Below are 6,305 nucleotides of genomic sequence, written 5' to 3'. Positions count from 1 at the left end.
TGTTTGTATGAGTGAAAGGGTGTGGCAAGTGTATGTCTTTGCACTTCCCCTGCATGCGTTGTGTACTCCTGTCCTAAGAAATGCTAGGAAAGTAATGTTAGTGAGTTCAAATTTAACGTCACATCGGCAATATTTCATCCATTTAGCGAGAAACAGTAATGACTTTTTCTATATAGATTAACGCTACGCCATGCCACTGTGGGATGCTAAAGTTATTATTATAAGTTGCATGCATGATTACTGAAATTGAGAACGAAAATATGTAATTATTGTACCACTGAAATAGTTTTTAAATAATAAAACAATTTCTCATTTTTTATATTATTTGGGTTTTGTTTATTTGTTTGTTTGTTGTTTAATGCCGGACTCAGCAATATTCAATCTATATGACGGCGGTCTGTAAGTTATCATGTCTGGACCAGGCAATCTATATTATATCTTTTGGTAAACATTCTTTGGGATAACTTTTATAAGGGTTGACTAGGGCACGAGTTGTCCAGTTGCCTGGGGCGTCGCAATTTATCCTTTAGGTGTGTTAGAAATCGATGATCACGGGTTCGATTCCCAGTTTCGCCATGGTGATATTTCTAGGTTTGCCAGCACCATACATGTGCACGTGGTTTCACAAAAGCTGTAAATATCCACGAACTGTCTCACCTCGTGTATTCCTCCTGTCATGCTGGCTCACCTGGATATAACTGAAGTACTGTTCAAGAGGTCTCACACCAAACTCACTAACAGGGGCACGGGTGGCACAGTGGTCTGAGGCGCCGCGATTCCCTCTAAAGAGCTGCGTCCCTTGGGTACACTAGAAACCTATGACCATGGGTTCGAATCCCGACTCGCCCCAATTATGTTTCTGGGTTTGACAGCACAATCCCGTGCTTGTGGGTTTCACCTAAGTGGTAAACGTCTGAGATCTGCATCACTTCAGTCCTTCCTCCCACATTAAGCTGACATGCTGTGATGTAACTGGACTACTGTTCAAAGCGGCGCTAAGCCCAATTCACTCACTCACTGTCAGTCATGCACTATGTCAACTACCACAAGCGTGAGGTCACAGAAAATGGGTGTGATAAACGCCAAACATGTTTTTTTCCAATGACCTTATTAGTTTCATATTCTCGAGAATAGGAAACAATCATTTTGTAACTTGTAGGCATAGGTCATGTCTCTCGCGTGATTGATGTCAATGCATGTGCAGGTAACCCGGGGATCTCTCTGTGCAGTGATCACAAGACAGCCTCCATAGAGAGTGTTAATACATGAACTCTGTTTGCAATACCTTGTTCATGCAGGCAGCTGTGTTTGCCGTGACACTCTGACTTAGCATATGGGACACGACATTATACGATTAACGTATGCACACCAGCGATTGCATGTTAATGCATGACCCCTATTTGCATGCATCTTATACATGCATGCAGCTGTGTTTGTCATAAAATGCATAAAATGCCAGACAACGACTCAGACAACGTTATACGATACACGTATGCACGCCACCGATGTATTTGAAACTTTTCCGGTTTTTTTATTTTGTTGATTATTTATAACCAAAATGCATTGACCTTTAAACTAAGATTCTCAGGTGGTCGCTATTATGCACTGTTAGGGGTATTTGAAGTATCTAGTAATACAGATCATCACAGAGACAGCTGATTTATGTTATCGCCGGTTTATCCTCCTTCGTCCTCGTTCATTATCCCGGGTACCGTGCATCTCGAACCAGCCCAGTCAGGGATTCTGTGGTTAAAGGTGTGAAGTGCAGTCACACAACATTCGGTTGTCTCGAAGGAAAAGCTTGGTCCCTGCGTTTACAGGCGAATTCGTTCTTTAATTAGTTCTATTTAACATCTGATGTGTCGAAGAAACGGTTTTCTCGAAGGCATTTTCCAGTCCCAAACATGCACTTTCATCACACGTTTACTCCGACATATCGATCTGGCCTCGACTCATATGTCATCACGGTTCACGGTTTTCATCACGGTTCACGGTTTTCATCACGGCTCACGGTTTAGTTGAGTGTGTGTCACCGCAGCCGACGGCGAGGATCGGTGCTTATATCTCTGTGGGATGGTAGATGGCCCCGAAACATACAAATGAAGAATTTATAAAAAAAATTCTATAAAGGCATACGCAAGTCTCTTAATTTCAGGATCTGGATACGGGATGAGCTGTTGGAAGTGAGAGGGAGCTAAGAAGGGAATTGGGGTGATTCTTCTATATCTTCTTCTCTCTCGCAATTGGTGCCTATGGGGATGCCTTCGTCCTGCCTAAATGTCTTACCCCCAAATTGTACATATCAATGAGGAAGTCTAGTATTACACATAAATGTTTTCTCAGTAAATACTGTGCTTCAATCAGGAGCTGAAAACTGGATGAGCTGCTAAAAGTGAGAGGGAGCCGAGAAGGGAATGGGGGTGATTGTTTCATCAAATATATTGTCTGGGGTCTGTGTGAGAGGCTGGTGTGTCTGTTCTAGACCCTATTCATTTCCATGTCACCGTGAAGTGCTCTGTAAAACACATATTCACATATTTATAGACTTCCTTCGTAAGTTAGCAGAGCACCTCTCTCACACTTTCTTGTTGGACCATAATACATGTGGTGACGTAAATTGGGGTTTAAATACGTGTTCAAGATTAAAGTACTCATAATACGAAGCGCATGCACGCGCGTGTGTGTGTGTGTGTGTGTGTGTGTGTGTGTGTGTGTGTGTGTGTGTGTGTGTGTGTGTGTCTGTGTGATCTTGTAATAGTATATAAAAATGCCACTTTAATAGTACAAGCCCACTGAGATATGCCACAGTTTAACATGTCAGTCACGACACGATAAACTGCTCTTCGCCGTACCATACGTAGCGTCTTTTGGTATGATGCGCCCGAAAATCCAAAAGATTTTTGCAGTATGTAGAATGTGACCCTAAAATAAACATTATTCTTTCTCTCTCTCTCTCTCTCTCTCTCTCTCTCTCTCTCTCTCTCTCTCTCTCTCTCTCTCTCTCTCATTTTACGGATGTAAATCATATTTCGTTTTAAGAAATGTGGGTTGCGGTTGCGTTGATTGATGAGGAAGAATATACAAGTCAACACAGGGATGTGAGTGGTTTCAGCCAATCCTACACTCACAGCAGAGGAAATCAAAACATAGTGTTTGTTTTCCTCACAGAAGTATTCAATATCCAATTCAAACTGATGTTTTTCTTCCTCATGGGTGTGATTTATCACCCATCCCAAAAAATTCCATTTATTCAAGTGAATATCATGCACCACATATCAACATAGCCACGGAATAAACACTTAGTTGTTATGAAACTAGGTATATACCGTCCATATATGGCTATAATCTAGATCATTAACAAACTCACGTGGTAGAAAGAAAGGAAAAAGCATGCATGGTGCACCAGGAATTGTGAATTTTGAAGGTCGTAATCTCATTTGAAGTGAACGAGTATCAGGAAAAAACATTTATTCAATATCAATGATACCTCTTGAGTGCGAATCGCGCAACTTGGACTCCAGATGACATACTTTGGCCGACATGAAACAGGGGAAAAGGGGTATCATACCACAAAATACTTGGATTGTTGGCCCAGTAAACAGCGGTTCGACAGCTGGAAGAGCCAAGTTCGATTTCCCGCATTGGTGCTGAGATTGAACCCATTCTTGGTGTCTTCTGCTACTTGTATAGCTTGAATAAGTTTAAAAGCAACGTAATTCCAAATTCATTCAGTTATCGGTTTGCAATAATAACGTCACCGAAACCATACATTGCGTAAGAGGCGACTAACGGGATGGGGTGGTCAGGCTCGCTGACTCGCTTGATGCATGTCATTGATTCCAATTGCGTGGATTGATGTTCATGATTCAATCACTGGATTGTCTGTTACAGACTGTATGGACGCCGTCATATAGCTGGAATATTGCTGAGTGCGGCGTAAAACAACAAACCAAACCAAAACCAAACATATCATTGAGGAATTGTTTGTGGATATTTGCGTCCTCGAGGCTTTTCAGAAACATATGCTCTTGGTTCCGAATAAAACATAGTCCTCGTTTTTTTCTGCTCCATTGCCAAGTTGGTTGGTTTCAGCAAAGTTGTAAGCTTCTATGATCTGCATCACTTCAGTCTTGTCTCTCTGATAAGCAGGCCTGTCATGTGACTGAAATGTTGACAATGTTCATAGCGGCTTTAGATCATAGTCTAACTTACTCCTGTAACTAGTATAACTCGATCAGCTTTGTACCATAAATGGCGCGTTGTCACAGTTTCAGATTACAGTAAACTACGGTTATAACGAACTCAAAGGGACTACTATTTTAGTTCGTAATAACCGTAGTTCGATACAAGCATATATACAGCATAACTACAGCAAATAGTCGGGACTAAAAAGTTAGTTCGTTATATCCGTCACTTCGTTATAAGCGTGTTCGTTATAACCGTAGTTTACTGTATTAGAAAAGAACCTTGGTTCAAGTTTCTAATCTAACAATATTCTGCTGGTCTCTTTGTATATTTCGCCAGGGACCATCATATTTATTCGGCTTCACGCATTCAGTAAAAGTTCGTCTTTACATTATAAACAGCGTAATGGATTAATATAACGGGCCCCATGGGGACCTAGCTGAGTTAGAATAGGTCTCCGGCAAGATCATTCCTTGTCACAGGGTGTGGTATTTTTGGGTGGTCAGGCTCGGTGCCTTGGTTGTTTGCTCACCTTCCTATGTACCCAGACAGCGTAGGGTGTTGCTCATGATATCAATCACTGGTTTGTCTGGGCCAGACATGACTATCTACAGATCGCCGTGATAACCGTGAAATACAACCAATATAATGGTTATGAAACAATCTTTTTAGAATTATGCTTGGACCATTGAACATTCTCATTACGTATCCTCCTAGCCTTTGACCAAGGTAATCCACAGCCAAAATGTCCACGCCTTAGCCACGCCTTAGCCACGCCTTAGCCACACCTGTAACACTAAGATTAACACTTGCCATGTCCAGTCCTGATTACATGGCCTCGAACATGATGAAGCCATAACGTATTCAACTCATCGTCTAGTCACGTATTCGCCCCCACTGGAGACTACAGCATTTCCCTGAACAACACAAAACAATAAACAAACTTATGTCGACCCGTGTGTACAGTTTCCACCACAGACCCGACCTAAGGTCAGCTTCTAAAGTAACCTGTCTGTCAACAGTAACACAGCAACGGAACCACGTATCTCACAACATACTCGTGCCTACGAAGGAGACGATAACCTGGATAGGGAAGATTTCTGTTGCATCAACATATAAACGCCTTCAGACATTGCTTAAAGTTGGATGCTGTTTGAGATCAACCATCTAATGTATTAGGCTCTTCTTGTTTTAGAAGAAATGCTTTTACAGACACATAATTACTTGGTATATCTCAGGACTAACTAGAAATATAGAATACAGTAGGGTCTATTTCGGAAGGAAAATGTCATCACGTAAGGGTTCAATGTAACAATCATCTTAATAATTAAGCATAAATTGTTCGCATAAATGTTTCGAAATATATACTACAGCATGGCCCTCGTTAGTCCTGCACCGTGACCGTGGAATATATTTATTTTATGAGAAATAAAAATCTATAGATGCAGACAAAAGCAAGTCTAGCCAGCTCAAGCTAGCTCTATTCCACTGAAATCAGCACAGGGAATTTTTTAATTATTTTTAGAGTCAAGAAGCATATTGTGTAATTATTATATAAGATTTCAGAGACTAAATGTTAGTCCACACAGCCGTAAACATTATCAATTCTAAATACTTTACAATGGCAGCACTACCTGTCAGTTAAACTATACATGTAAAACTTGTGAATACCGACATGTGCTTGTCAATTTACGTGTAATATAATTAAAGGCAGTTGTGTATTTTTCATATGGAAACTTTTTCTACTATATTAAGTAAAGTCACTTTTATAAGGCACAGTTTATTTAAGAACTGACCCCAATGTGGTTTTGCGTTTATGAAGGTATAAACGTAAAAACATGTGCATTTTGAAGTGTATTTACGCATAATTTCATAAACCAAAACGATGCATTGAAGTTAATTCTTATAAATAAATTCGTGCTTATGTAATCATCGACCCTACATGTAGCGACCCTACATGTGTTGTAGACACTGTCTCCATGGTTTTAGTTTTAAACAGATAGTTTTGAATTAAGTGATAAATATTATCAATTGCTAATTTCCGCAACGTATTAAGTTTCTTCCCTCGAGCAGTGGTAATGCAAATGTAATTACTACATTGGATGTTGTTTATATCCGAA

Source organism: Haliotis cracherodii, unplaced genomic scaffold (genome assembly GCF_022045235.1).
Source record: "Haliotis cracherodii isolate W230 unplaced genomic scaffold, xgHalCrac1.p SCAF_6, whole genome shotgun sequence".
NCBI lineage: Eukaryota > Metazoa > Mollusca > Gastropoda > Lepetellida > Haliotidae > Haliotis > Haliotis cracherodii.
The sequence above is the reverse complement of the archived record's forward strand: the minus strand, read 5'-3'. Positions refer to the sequence as shown.